Here is a 17,281-nt window from a genome sequence, read left to right as displayed (position 1 = left end):
GAATCAGCTCGATTCGATTCCATTTGGCTCTATTCGGTTCGTTTGGCTTGAATTGCTTCGATTCTGCTCAATTCCGCCTCTTTCGGCCCTATTCTGCTCTATTCGACTCTTCTCTACTCTTTTCGTCTCTGTTGGACTCCATTCTACTCCATTCTATTTATTCCACACCATTCTACACTATTCTGCTCTACTCTATCCTACACCACTCTAATTTACTCGAATCGATTAGACGTGATTCCTCTCATTTCGACTCCATTCGGCTCTATTCAGCTGGATTCGAGTCTACCCTATTATACACTAGCCTACTCTATCGTACTCTAGTCTACTCTTCTCTATTTTCTTTATTCTTCCTATTCTGTTCTGTTCTATTCTACTCTATTCTACCCTAACCCTAAACCTAACCCTAACTCTAACTCTAATGATGACACTTAACCTAAACACTCACCTAAACTGTAAAAGTAACCATAACCCTCACCCTAACCATTAACCATATCCCCCGACCCTAACCCTAATGCTATCCCTAACCCTAACCCTAACACTAACCTGAACCCCTGAGCCCTAACAATAAGCCTAACCGTAACCCAAACCCTAACCCCTAACACCAAAGCCTAACCCAAACCTTAACTCTAACTCGAACACTAATCTGAAACCTCATCATAAACCTAACCGTAACCCTAAACCAAACCTAACCATGGTAAGAACCACAATGCTTTACCAGAACCCTCACCCACCCCAACCCTAAACTACACTTCTAACCCCTAACAGCTTACCATATCCTTAATCCTAATCATAAACAACCCTAGCCCTAAACTTAAACCTCACCCCAACCACAACGCCTAACACAAACCGTAACCTTAACTGGTACACTAAACTTAACCCTAACCTAAAATCTAACCCTAACCCTAAAACTAAACACTACCCATAAACTTAACCCTATCCCTAAACATAACCTTAACACTAACCAGAAAACTAACCCAAACCTTAGTCATAATCCTAACCCTCACCCTGTCTTAAACTTCACCCTATCCCTAACCGAAAGCTAACCCTAACTTTAACACTAAACCTAACCCTAACCTTAACCTTGGCCCAATTGTAACCCTAAACCTAACCCTTACAATATCTCTGACCCTAACCCTCACCCTAAACTTAATCCTAACCCTGACCCTAACCCTAACCTTACCTTAACCTAACATTAAAAAAGGCTACCATAAACGTACACCTAACCCTAATCTCTAACCCTAACTCTAACTGTAACCCTAGCCCTAACCCTGAGTAACACCCAAAACACTCAACTGTAAATGTAACTCTAACTCTTACCCTGACCCTATACTTAACCCTAAACATAACCCTACCCTAAACCTAACCAAAGCAATAACCCCTAACCCTAACTCTAAACCTAATCATTAGCCTAAACCTAAACTTAACCTTAAACCTAAACCCTCACCCTAACTCTAACCCTAACCCCAAACCCAAAACAAACCCTCACCCTTAACCAAAATTTCACCCTAACCATAACGCTAAACCTACCTTAACATCATTCAAACACTAGCCCTAACCAAAACTAAAACTAACACTAACACTAACCCCAACCCTAAACCTAAACATAACACTTACCCTGACCCTAACATGAACCCTAACCCCTAACCCTAAACCTCATAATTAAAATAAACTTCACGCTAACCCTAACCCTAAAACTAAAAAAAACCTAAACATGACACTACATCTCCACCTAACCCTGACCCTAACCCTAATCCTAAGCATAAACCTAACCCTAACTCTAACCTTAACCCTAACTGTAACACCCTAAAACATCAGCTTAACTGTAAACCTGACACTAACCCTCACACGAATCCCTAACCCATCCCCCAATCCTAACCCTATCCCTAATCGTAGCCCTAACCCTGAACTAAACCTAACCCTTCCCCAACACGAAAATTAACCCTAACATTAACTCTAACCTAACCCTAAACTGAAGCCTAACAATAACTCTAAACTTGACCCTAACCCTAACCATAAATGCTAGCACTAAGTCTAACTCTAAATGTAACCCTAACCCTAACCCAGCACTACCCTTTACTGTAAACCTAGCCTTAACAGTAACCTTACCCCTACCGTAACCTTAACCCTAAACCTAACCCTGACACTAACCTTAACCCTAACTCTAACCTTAACCCTAATACTCACTATTAACTGAAACTTCACCCTAACCCTAACCGTAACTCTAACTCTAACGCTAGCCCTAACCATAACAATTAATCTAAACCCTCTCCTTAACTGTAAACCTAACACTAACACACACCCTAACCCTTAACTATGTCCCCAATCCTAAACCTAATGCTATCCCTAAACTTATCCCTAACCCTAACTCTAACACGAAGAGTAACCCTAATCTAATCCTAACCCTAATATTAACCTTAAACTTAAGACTAGCCTAACCATAAACCTAAATCTAACACCCTAAACCTAATGTCTAACATTATAATTCTAACCCTAATCCTAACCCTTATCTTAACCCTCACACTTAACCTGAACTGCACACTATTACTAACCCTATGCATAAATCTAACCCTAAACATAACCCCTAAACCTAATCCAAACCCTAAACCTAACCTTAAAATTAACGTGAACACAAACCCAAACTCTAGCCCTAACCATAAAAATAACCCTCACCCTAGCCTAAACATCATCCAAACCCTAACCCTAACCTTAGCCCTAACCTAAACCTAAGCAAAACCCTTACCTTAAACCTAACTCTAACCATAACACTAGTCCATCTGAAACCCTAAACCTAACCCTTACGATAGCCCTGAACCTAACCCTAACCCTAAACATAATCCTAATCCTAAACCTAACCCTAACTCTAAACTCGACCCTAAATAGAACACTAGCTCTGACCCTAAATAGAACACTAACTCTAACCCTAAACTTGGATGTAAACCTAAATATTACCCTACAACTAACCCTAACCCTAAACCTAACCCTAACTCGAACTCTAACCCTAATCATAACACTTACCCTAAACCCTCACCTTAACTGTAAAACTAACCGTAATCTTCAATCTAACCCCTAACCGTATCACACAACACTAACCCTAATGCTAACCCCATCCCTAACCACAACACTAACCTGAAACCCCTAAGCCATAAAGATAACACTAACCCTAACTCAAACCCTAACCCATAACACCAAAACCTAACCCAAACCTTCACACTATCCCTCACCCTAACTCTAACACTAACCCGAAACCAAATCATAAACCTAACCCTAACACTGAACCAAACTTAACCATGACCAGAACCACAATGCCTAACCGAAACCCTCACCCAAACCCTAACCTAAACTACACCTCTAAACCCTAACACCTTACCATAACCGTAATCCTAACTCTACCCAGCCCTAACCATAAACCTAACCCTCACCCCAACCACAATGCCTAACACAAATCGTAACCCTAACTGTTACACTTAACCCTAACTTAAAATCTAACACTAACCCTAAAACTAAACAGAACCCATAAACTTGACCCTAATCCTAAACATAAACTTAACACTAACCTGAAAACGAACCCAAACCTTAGCCATAACCCTAACCCTCACCCTATCTTACTTCACCCTATCCCTAACCTAAAGCTAACCCTAACTTTAACCCTAATCCTACCCTAAACCTAACCCTAACCTTAACCTTGGCCCATCTGTAACCCTAAACCTAACCCTTATGATAACTCTGACCTTAATGTTGGCCTGAAACCTAATTCTAATCCTAACCCTGACCCTAACCCTAACCTAACCTTAACCCTAACTTTAAGCTTATCATAAACTTAAACCTAACCCTAACCCTAACCCAAACTCTAACCCTAAACCTAGCCCTAACCCTAACCGTAACAGTTACCCAAAACCTTCACCTTAACTGTAAACGTAAATCTAACTCTTACCGTAACCCTAAACTTAACCTTAATTATAACCCTACCCTAAACCTAACTGAAACACTAACCCCTAACCTTAACTCTAACCCTAATCCTTAACCTAAACCTAACCTTAACCCTAAACCTAACCCTAACCACTAACCCTAAATCTAACCCTAACCAGAAATCGAACCCTCAACCTTAACCAAAATTTCACCCTAACCATAACCTTAAACCTACCCTAACTTCATTCAAACCCTAAACCTAAGCAAAACTAACACTAAACCTAACACTAACCCTAACCCTGACTCTAACCTGAACCCTAAACATCAACCCTAAACCTAACCCTAACAATAATCCAAACACCTAACCCTAACTCTAACCCTTATCCTTAAACTAAACGTACCCTAAACCTAAGCCTAAAACACTATCCCCTAACTCTAGCCCTAACACTATACCTAACATAGCTCTAACACTAACCCTAACCATAACACCCTAAAACATCAGCTTAATGTAAACATAACACTAACCCTCACACGAACCCCTAACCCTTTCCCTAACCCTAACCCTATTCCTCATCCTAACCCTAACCCTGACGTAACCCTAAACCTTACCCTAACCCTATACTTAACCCTAACCTTAACTCTACCTTAACCTTAACCCTAAACCTAACAATAACTTTAAACCTGACCTTAACCCTAACCCTAAACCCTAGCACTAACTCTAAACCTAACCCTAACCTAGCCCTACCCTTTACTGTAAACCTAGCCTTAACCCGAACCTGACCCCTACCCTAACCCTAACGCTAAACCTAACCCTAACACTAAAATTAACCCTAACCGCCACTATTAACGGAAACTTCACCGTGACCCTAACTCTAACCCTAACCATAACAATTACCCTAAACCTTCACCTTAACTGTAAACCTAAACCTAACCCTCACCATATACCCAACCCTCACCCTGACCCCTAACTGTATTCCCAACCCTAAACCTAATGCTATCCCTAACCCTAACCGTAACCCTAACTTGAACAGTAACCCTAATCTAACACTAACCCTAACATTAACCCTAAACTTAACCCTACCCTAACCATAAAACTAAACCTAGCATCCTAAACCTAACCTCTAACACTAACTATAATCCTAACCCTAATCCTAACCCTTATCATAACCCTCAACCTTAACCTAAACTTCACACTAACCCTAAACCTAAAACTAACCCTAACACGAAAAATAACCCCCAACCCTAAATTGGACCCTAAACCTAACCTTAACACTAACCTGACCACAAACCAAAACTCTAGCTCTAACCCTAAAAGTAACCCTCACCCTATGCTAAACTTCTTCCAAACACTGAGCCTAACCTTAACCGAAACCTAAACCTAGCCCAAAACCTAACCTTAAACCTGACTCTAACCATAAAGCTAGTCCATCTGTAAACCTGAACCTAAGCCTTACAATAGCTCTGAACCTAACCCTAAATCTAATCCTGATCCTAACCCTAGACTTAATCCTAACCCTAACCCTAACTCTAACATTGACCCTAAATAGAACACTAACTCTAACCCTAAACCTGGACTTAAAACTAAAATTTAACCTTCACCTAACCCTAACTTTCAATCTAACTCTAACCCTAATCATAACACTTACCCTAAAACCTCACCTTAATGGTAAAACTAACCGTAACCCTCACTCTAACCCCAACCATATCCCCAAAACCTAAAACTAATGCTATCCCTAACCCTAACCCTAACACTATCCCTAACCCTAACCCTAACACTCACCTGAACCCCTAAGCCCTAAAAATAACACTCACAGTAACCCAAAACCTAACGCCTAACACCAAAGCCTAACCCTAAATCTCACCCTAACTCTAACACTAAGCCGAAACCTAATCATAAAACTAACCCTAACCCTAAACCAAACCTAACCATGACCAGAACCACAATGCCTAACTGGAACCCTCACCCAAGCCCTAACCCTAAACTACACCTCTAACCCCTAACACCTTACCATAACCATAATCTTAACCCTACCCAAACCTAACCCTAAACCGAATGCTCACCCCAACTACAATGCCTAACACAAACCGTAAACCTAACCCTAACCGTAACACTGAACTTAACCCTAACCTAAAATCTACCCCTAACCCTAAAAGTAAACAGAACCCATAAACTTAATCCTAACCCTAAACATAACCTTAACACTAACCTGAAAAACTCAAGCAAAACTTAGCCATAACCCTAACCCTAAACCTAACCCTAACCTTATCTTAAACTTCACCCTATCACTAATCTAAAGCGCACCTTAACTTTAACCCTAACCCTACCCCTAAACCTAACCCTAACCTTAACCTTGGCCCACCTGTAACCCTAAACCTAACCCTTACAATAACACTGACCCTAACCCTCACCATAAACCTAATCCTAATCTTAACCCTGACCCTAACCCTAACCAAACCTTAACCCTAACTTTACTCTACCATAAACTTAAACCTAACCCTAACCCATAAACCTAAATTTAAACCCAAGCCTAGGCCTAGCCCTAACCCTAAACTTAACCCTAACCCTAGCCGTAACACTTACCCAAAACCCTCACCTTAACTGTACACATAACTCTAACTCTTAATCTAACCCTAAATATAACCCTACCCTAAACCTAACCAAAACACTATCACCTAACTCTAAATCAAATCCTGATCTTTAGCCTAAACCTAACCGTAACTCTAAGCCTAACCCTAGCCACTAACCCTAATTCTAACCCTAACCCTAAGCCTGATCCTAAACCGATCCCTAACCCTAACCCTAAACCTGACCCTAACATTAACCAAAACACTTAACCCTAACCCTAACCCTAACCTTAACCCAAAAACCTAACCCTAACGCTAACCCTAACCCTCATCCTTAACCTAAACTTCACCATAAACTTAAGCCTAACCTTAACCCTAAAACTAAACCTAGCCCTAAACTATCCCCTAAATCTAGCCCTTAACCTAAACATTATCCTAACCCTAACTACAACCCTGACCTAACCGTAACACCATAAAACATCAGCTTAAGTGTACACCTAACACTAACCCTCACACGAACACCTAACCCTTTCCCTAACCCTAACCCTATCCCTAATCCTAACCTTAACCCTGACCTAAACCAAACACTTACCCTAACGCTAAACTTAACCTTAACTCTACCCTAAAACTAACAAAAACTCTAAACCTGACCCTACCTCTTACCCTAAACCCTAGCACTAGCTCTAACTCTAAACCTAACCATAACCCTAACCGAGCCATACCCTTTACCGTAAACCTAGCCTTAACCCTAACCTTACCCCCACCCTAACCCTAACACTAAACTTAACCCTAACTGTAATCTTAACCCTAACCCTTACCCTGACCCTGACTATTAACTGAAAATTCACCCTAAACCTAACCCAAACTCTAACTCGAACCCTAACTATAACACTTACCCTAAACCCTCACCTTAACTGTAAACCTAACCCTAACCCACACCCTAACCACAACCCTCACCCTAACCCCTAACCGTATCCCCAACCATAAACCTAATGCTATCCCTGACCCTATCCCTAACCCAAACACGAACATTCACCCTAATCTAACCCTAACGCTAACATTAACCCAACCCTAACCATAAACCTAACCTTAACATCCTAAATCTAACCTTTAACACTAACTATATTCTTAACCCTAATTCTAACTCTTATCCTAACCCTCACCCTTAACCTAAACTTCACACTAACCCTAAACCAAAATGTAACCCTAACCTTAAATATAACCCCTAACCCTAACCCGAACCCTAAACCTAACCTTAACGCTAACCTGAACACAAACCCAAACTCGAGCCCTAACCATAAAAAACCTCACCTTATCCTAAACTTCACCCAAACCCTAACACTAGCCTTAACCCTAAACCTAAACCTAACCCAAACCGCAACCATAAACCTACCTCTAACCATAACGCAAGTTCATCTGTAAACCTAAACCTGATCCTTACAATAGCCCTGAACTTAACCCTAAACCTAATCCTAGCCCTAGACCTAATCCTGACCTAACTCTAACTGTAACCTTGACCCTAAAGAGAACACTAACTCTAACCCTAAACTTGGACCTAAACCTAAATCTTCCCCTACACCTAACCCTAAACGTAAAAATAACTCTAACTCTAACCCTATTCATAACACTTATCCTAAACTCTCACCTTAACTGTAAAACTAACCGTAACCCTCACCCTAACCCCTAACTGTATCCCCCAAACCTAACCCTAATGAAATCCCTAACCTTAACCCTAAAACCAACCTGAAACTCCTGAGCCCTAACGATAACCCTAACTCTAACACAAACCCTAACCCCTAACACCAAAGCCTAACCCAAACCTTAACCCTAACTCTCACCCTAACTCTAACACTAACCCGAAACCTAATCATAAACCTAACCCTAACCCTAAACCAAACCCAACCATGACCAGAACCACAATTGCTTACTGGAACCTTCACCCAAACCCTAACCCTAAACTACACTTCTAACCACTAACACCTTACAATAACCCTAATCCTAGCCCTTATCCTAACCTTCACCCTTAACCTAAACTTCACACTAACCCTAAACCAAAGCGTAACCCGAACCCTACACATAACCCCTTACCCTAACCCGAACCCTAAAACTAATCTTAACACTAATCTGAACACAAAACCAAACTCTAGCCCTAACCATAAAAATAACCCTCAACCTATCCTAAACTTCATCCAAACCCTAACCCTAACCGTAACTGTAAACCTAAACCTAATCCAAAACCTAACCTTAAACCTAACTCTAACTATAACGCTAGTCCACCTGTAACCCTAAACCTAAGCCTTACAATACCCCTGAACTTAACCCTAAAACTAATCCTAATCCTAACCCTAGACCTAATCCTAACCCTAACTCTAAACTTGACCCTCAATAGAACACTAACTCTCACCCTCAACCTGAAACTAAACCTAAATCTTACCCTACACCTAACCCTGACCCTAAACCTAACCCTAACTCGAACTCTAACCCTAATCATAACACTTACCCTAAAACCTCACCTTAACTGTAAAACTAACCATAAAACTCACCCTAACCCCTAAACGTATCACCCAACCCTAACCCTGATGCTAGCCCTAACACTAATCTGAACCCCTAAGCCCTAACGATAACACAAAACCGAACCCAAAACCTAACCGCTAACACCAAAGCCTAACCCAAACGTTAAACCTAACTCTCACCCTAACTCTAACACTAAGCCGAAACCTAATCATAAACCTAACCCTAACCCTAACCCTAACCCTAACCCTAACCCTAACCCTAACCCTAACCCTAACCCTAACCCTAACCCTAACCCTAACCCTAACCCTAACCCTAACCCTAACCCTAACCCTAACCCTAACCCTAACCCTAACCCTAACCCTAACCCTAACCGGAACCCTCACCCAAACCCTAACCCTAAACTACACATCTAACCCTTAACATCTTACCATAACCATAATCCTACCCTACTCAACCCTGACGCTAAACCTAACCCTCACTCCAACCACAACGCCTAACACAAACCATAACCCTAACCCTAACCGTAACACGAAACTTAACCCTAACCTAAAATCTAACACTAACCCAGAACTAAACATAACTCGTAAACTTAACCCTAACATAACCTTAACACTAACCTGAAAACTAACCCGAACCTTAGCCATAACCCTCACCATAACCCTCACCCTACCTTAAACTTTACCCACCCCTAACCTAAAGCTAACCCTAAATTTAACCCTAACCCTACCCCTAAACCTGACCCTAACCTTAACCTTGGCCCACCAGTCACCCTAAACCTAACCCTTACAGTAACTCTGACCCTAAACCTCACCCTAATCCTAATCCTAGTGCTAACCCTACCCTAACCTTAACCTTAACTTTAACCCTACCATAAAACTACACCTAACCCTAAACCCTAACCCTAACTCTAACCCTAATCCTTAGCCTAAACCTAATCTTAACCCTAAACCTAACCCTAACCATTAACCCTAACTCTAACCCTAACCCGAACCCTAAACCGAACCCTCACCGTTAACCAAAATTTCACAATAACCATAACCTTAAACCAACCCTAACTTTATTCAAGCCCTAACCTTAACCAAAACTAAAACAAACCCTGAACCTAACACTAAATCTACCCCGACCCTAACCTGAACCCTAACTCCTAACCCTTACCCTAACCCTCATGCTTAACATAAACTTAACCCTAACCCTATCCTAAAACTAAACATAACACTAAATCTTCCCCAACCCTGAACCTAACCAAATCCGAACCATAAACCTAACCCTAAACTTAACCCTAACACTGACCCTAACTCTAACCCTAATCCTAACCATAAAAATTACCCTACACACTCAGCTTAAATGGAAACCTACCACTAACCCACACCCTAACATCTAAACCTAAACCCAACCCTTAACCTAATCCTATCTCTAACCTTATCCTAGCCCTACACCTAAACATGACTTAATCCTAACACTTACCCTAAACCTGACCCTAAACCTAAACTTAAACCTAATTCTAACCTGAACCCTAACCCCTAAACCAAACCCTAAACTCAACCCTCACCCTTAAATTAAACTTCACCCTATCCCAACTCTAACCTTAAACCGAATCCTAATCCTAACTCTAAACCTAACCCTAAACCTGACTCTAACATTAACCCAAACACCTATCCAGAACCCTAACAGTAAGCCTAACCCTAAGCCTAAGGCTAACCCTAACCTGACCCTAACCTTAACCCAAACACCTAACCCTAACACTAAACCTAACCCTAACCCTCATCCTTAACCTAAACTTCACCCTAACCCTGACCCTGAAACTAAACATAACACTAAATCTCCCCCTAACCCTGACCGTAACCCAAATCCTAACCATAAACCTAACCCTAACCCGAACCTTAACCCTAACCCTGACCCTAACTCTAACTCTAATCCAACCCTAAAACTTACCCTACAAACTCAACTTAAATGGAAACCTAGCACTAACGCTCACCCTAACATCTAAACCTAACCCCAACCCTTAACCTGACCCTATCGCTAACCTTAACCATGCCCTAGCCTAAGTATGACTTAACCCTAACACTTACCCTAAACCTAATCTTAAACCTAAACCTAAAACTAAACTTAACCCTAACCCTAACCCCTAACCCTAAGCTCAACCCTCACTCTTAACTTAAATTTCACCCAAACACTAACCCTAAAACGAACCCAACACTAACCCTAAACGCAAACATAAACCTGACCCTAACGTTAACCCAAACACCTAACCCGAATCCTAACGCTAACCCGAACTCTAAACCGAACCCTAAACTGACCCTAACCTTAACCCAAACACCTAACACTAACCCTAAACATAACCCTCATCCTTATCCTAAACTTCACCCTAAACCTAAGCCTAAGCCTAACCCTAAAACTAAACTTAACCCTAAACTATCGCCTAACTCTAGCCCGAACGCTAAAACTAACAATGACCCTAACCATAACACCCTAAAACATCAGCTTAACTGTAAACCTAACACTAACCCTCACACGACCCCTAACCCTTTCCCAAACCCTAACCCGATCCCTAACCCTAAACCTAAAGCTGACATAAACCTAACCCTTACCCTAACCCTAAACTTAAACCTAACCTTAACTCTACCTATACCTAAACCAAACAATAACTCGAATCCTACCCTAACCCTAACCCTAAACTCAGCACTAAGTATAATTCTAAACCTAACCCTAACCATAACCCTAACCCAGCCCAACCCTTTACCGTAAACCTAGTCTTAACCCTAACCTTACCCTACCCTAAACCTAACACTAACGATAACGCTAACCTTAACCCTAACCCTAACATTAACCCTAACTTTTAGCATAACCCTCACTATTAACTGAAACTTCACCCGAACCCTAACCCTAACTCTAACCATAACCATAACACTTACCCTGAACCCTCACCTTAACTGTAAAACTAACCGTAACCCTCAAGCTAACCCCTAACTGTATACCCCAACCCTAACCCTAAAGCTATCCCTAAGCCTAACCCTAAAACTCACCTGAACCTTTAAGCCCTAAGGATAACCCTAACCTGAAATAAAACCCTAAAGCATAGCACCAAAGCATAACCCAAACCTTAACCCTAACTCTAACACTAACCCGAAACCTAATCATAAATCTAACCCTAACCCTAAACCAAACCTAACAATGACCAGAACCACAATGCCTAACCAAAACCCTCACCCAAACCCTAACCCTAAACTACACCTCTAACTCCTAACACATTACCATAACCATAATCCTAACCCTAACCAAACCTAACCCTAAGCCTAACCCTCACCCCAACCACAACGCCTGACACAAACCATAACCCTAACCCTAACAGTAACACTGTAAATAACCCTAACCTAAAATCTAAACCTAACCCTAAAACTAAACAGGACCCGTAAACTTAACCCTAACCCTAAACATAACCTTAACAATAACCTGAAAACTAACGCAAACCTTAGCCATAACCCTAACCCTAACCCCTAACCCTAACCCTCACGCTTAACATAAACTTCACCCTAACTCTAACCCTAAAACTAAATATAACACTAAATCTCTGCCTAACCCTGACCCTAACCCAAATCCTAACCATAAACCTAACACAAACCTGACCCTAACTCTAACCCTAACCCTAATCCTAACCCTAAAACTTACCCTACACACTCAGCTTAAATGGAAACCTAGAACTAACCCTCACCCTAACATCTAAACCTAACCCCAACCCTTAACCTAACCCTATCTCTAAGCTTAACCTAGCCCTAAACCTAACAATGACTTAACCCTAACATGTACTCTAAACCTAAGCATAAACATAAACTTAACTCTAAACTTAATCCTAACCTTAGCCCTAACCCTAACCCCTAACGCTAACCTAAGCTCAACCCTCGCCCTTAACTTTAAATGCACCCTAACACTAACCCTAAACTGAACCCTAACCCTAATCCTAAACCTAAGCCTAAACCTGACCCTAGCATTAACCCAAACACGTAAGCCTGACCCTAATACTAACCCTAACCCTAAATCTAACCCTATCCAGACCCTAACCTTAATGCAAAAACGTAATGCTAACACTAGTCCTAACCCTCATCCTTAACCTATGCTTCACCCTAAACGTAAGTCTAAGCCTAAACCTGAAACTAAACCTAACCCTAAAGTTTCCCCTCACTCTAGCCCTAAACCTAACCCTAACCCTAACTCTAACCATACCCCTAACCATAACACTCTAAAACATCAGCTAAACTGTAAACCTAACACTAACCATCACATGAATCGCTAACCCTTTCCCTAACCCTAACCCTATCCCTAATCTTAACCTTAACCCTAACCTAATTCTAACCCTTACCCTAACCCTAAACTTAACACTAACCTTAACTCTAACTTAACCCTAACCCTAACAATAACTCTAAACCTGACCCTAACCCTAACCATAAACCCTAGCACTAACTCTAACTCTAAACCTAACCCTAACTCTAACCTAGCCCTACCCTTTACTGTAAACCTAGCCTAAACCCTAACCTTAACCCTACCCTAAACCTAACCCTAAACCTAACCCTGACACTAACCTTAAGCATAACTCTAACCTTAACCCTAACGCTGACTATTAACTGAAACTTCACCCTAACCATAAGCCTAACTCTAACTCTAACCCTAACCATAACAATTACCCTAAAACCTCACCTTAAATGTAAACCTAAACCTAACCCTCACCCTAACCCTTAACCGTATCCCCAACCCCTATCCTAATGCTATCTATCCCTCACATTATCTCTAACCCTAACCCGAAGACGAACAGTAACCCTAATCTAACGCTAACCCTAACATTAACCCTAAACTTAACCCTTTCCTAACCATAAACCTAACTCTAACACCCTAAACCTAAACTCTAACACTAACTATAATCCAAACTCTAACACTAACTATAATCCAAACCCTAATGCAAACCCTTATCCTAACCCACACCCTTAACCTAAACTTCACACTAAACCTAAACCTAATCTGAACATAACCACTAACCCTAACCTGAACCCTAAACTTAACCTTAGCACTAACATGAACACAAACCCAAAGTCTAGCCCTAACCCTAAAAATAACCCTCACCCTACCCTAAACTTCATCCAAACCCTAACACTAACCTTAGTCCTAAACTTAAACCTAACCCAACCCCTAACATTAAATCTAACTCTAACCATAATGCCAGTCCACCTGTAACCCTAAACCTAACCCTTAAAATACCCCACAACCTAACCCTAAACCTAATCCTAACCCTAACCCAAACTCTAACCTTGACCCTAAATAGAACATTAACTCTAACCCTAAACCTGAAACTAAACCTAAATCTTACCCTACACCTAACCCTAAACGTAAACCTACCCCTAACTCTAAGTCTAACGATAATTGGGACACTTATCCTAAACCCTCACCTTAAATGTAAAACTAACCGTAACACTCACTCTAACCCCTAATGGTATCCCACAACCCTTACCCTAATGCTATCCCTAACCTTACACTAACCTGAACCCCTAAGCCCTAATGATAACCCTAACCCTAACCCCAAACCTAACCCGTAACACCAAAACCTAACCCCAACCTTAAAAGTAGCTCTCACCCTAACGCTAAGTCTCACACTAACCCGAAACCTAATCATAAACCTAACCCTAACCCTAAACCAAACCTAACCATGACCAGAACCACAATGCCTAACCGGAACCCTCACTAAAACCCTAACCCAAAACGACTCCTCTAATCCCTAACACCTTACCATAACCATAATCCTAACCCTACCCAACCCGAACCCTAAACCTAATCCTCACCCCAACCACAATGCCTAACACAAACCGTAAACCTAACCCTAACCGTAACACTGAACTAAACCTTAACCTAAAATCTACCCCTAACCCTAAAAGTACACAGAACCCATAAACTTATTCCTAACCCTAAATATAACCTTAACACTAACCTGAAAACTCAAGCAAATCTTAGCCATAACCCTAACCCTCACCCTATCTTAAACTTCACCCTATCCCTAATCTAAAGCACACCTTAACTTTAACCCTAACCCTACCCCTTAACCTAACCCTAACCTTAACCTTGGCCCACCTGTAACCCTAAACCTAACCCTTACAATAACACTGACCCTAACCCTCACCCTAAACCTAATCCTAATCCTAACCCTGACCCTAACCCTAACCAAACCTTAACCTTAACTTTCCCCTACCATAAACTTAAACCTAACCCTAACCCGTAACCCGAACTCTTACCCTAACCCTAACCCTAGCCCTAAACGTAACCCTAACCCTAAACGTAACACTTACCCAAAACCCTCACCTTAACTGTAAACATAAATCTAACTCTTAACCTAACCCTAAATATAACCCTACCCTAAACCTAACCGAAACACTAACACCTGACTCTAAATCAAATCCTGATCTTTAGCCTAAACCTAACCTTAACACTAAGCCTAACCCTAACCACTAACCCTAACTCTAACCCTATCCCTAAACCGAACCCTCACCCTTAACGAAAATTTCACCCTAACCATAACCCTAAACCTACCCTAACTTTATTCAAACCCTAACCTTAAACAAAACTAAAACAAACACTAAACCTATCCCTAACCCTACACCTGACACTAACCTGAACAATAACCCCTAGCCCTAACCCGCACACTTAACATCAACTTCACCCTAACCCTATCCTAAAACTAAACATAACACTAAATCTCCCCCAACCATGAACCTAACCCAACACTAACCATAAAACTAACCCTAAACTTAACCCTAACTCTGACCCTGACCCTAACTCTAACCCTAATCCTAACCATAAAAATTACCCTACACACTCAGCTTAAATGGAAACCTACCACTAACCCACACCCTAACATCTAAACCTAAACCCAACCCTTAACCTAACCCTATCTCTAACCTTATCCTAGCCCTACACCTAAACATGACTTAATCCTAACACTTACCCTAAACCTGACCCTAAACCTAAACTTAAACCTAATTCTAACCTGAACCCTAACCCCTAAACCAAACCCTAAACTCAACCCTCACCCTTAAATTAAACTTCACCCTATCCCAACTCTAACCTTAAACCGAATCCTAATCCTAACTCTAAACCTAACCCTAAACCTGACTCTAACATTAACCCAAACACCTATCCAGAACCCTAACAGTAAGCCTAACCCTAAGCCTAAGGCTAACCCTAACCTGACCCTAACCTTAACCCAAACACCTAACCCTAACACTAAACCTAACCCTAACCCTCATCCTTAACCTAAACTTCACCCTAACCCTGACCCTGAAACTAAACATAACACTAAATCTCCCCCTAACCCTGACCGTAACCCAAATCCTAACCATAAACCTAACCCTAACCCGAACCTTAACCCTAACCCTGACCCTAACTCTAACTCTAATCCAACCCTAAAACTTACCCTACAAACTCAACTTAAATGGAAACCTAGCACTAACGCTCACCCTAACATCTAAACCTAACCCCAACCCTTAACCTGACCCTATCGCTAACCTTAACCATGCCCTAGCCTAAGTATGACTTAACCCTAACACTTACCCTAAACCTAATCTTAAACCTAAACCTAAAACTAAACTTAACCCTAACCCTAACCCCTAACCCTAAGCTCAACCCTCACTCTTAACTTAAATTTCACCCAAACACTAACCCTAAAACGAACCCAACACTAACCCTAAACGCAAACATAAACCTGACCCTAACGTTAACCCAAACACCTAACCCGAATCCTAACGCTAACCCGAACTCTAAACCGAACCCTAAACTGACCCTAACCTTAACCCAAACACCTAACACTAACCCTAAACATAACCCTCATCCTTATCCTAAACTTCACCCTAAACCTAAGCCTAAGCCTAACCCTAAAACTAAACTTAACCCTAAACTATCGCCTAACTCTAGCCCGAACGCTAAAACTAACAATGACCCTAACCATAACACCCTAAAACATCAGCTTAACTGTAAACCTAACACTAACCCTCACACGACCCCTAACCCTTTCCCAAACCCTAACCCGATCCCTAACCCTAAACCTAAAGCTGACATAAACCTAACCCTTACCCTAACCCTAAACTTAAACCTAACCTTAACTCTACCTATACCTAAACCAAACAATAACTCGAATCCTACCCTAACCCTAACCCTAAACTCAGCACTAAGTATAATTCTAAACCTAACCCTAACCATAACCCTAACCCAGCCCAACCCTTTACCGTAAACCTAGTCTTAACCCTAACCTTACCCTACCCTAAAC

The sequence above is a fragment of the Elephas maximus genome, chromosome 15 (assembly GCF_024166365.1).
Source record: "Elephas maximus indicus isolate mEleMax1 chromosome 15, mEleMax1 primary haplotype, whole genome shotgun sequence".
Classification (NCBI taxonomy): domain Eukaryota; kingdom Metazoa; phylum Chordata; class Mammalia; order Proboscidea; family Elephantidae; genus Elephas; species Elephas maximus.
Note: the sequence above shows the minus strand (reverse complement) of the source record.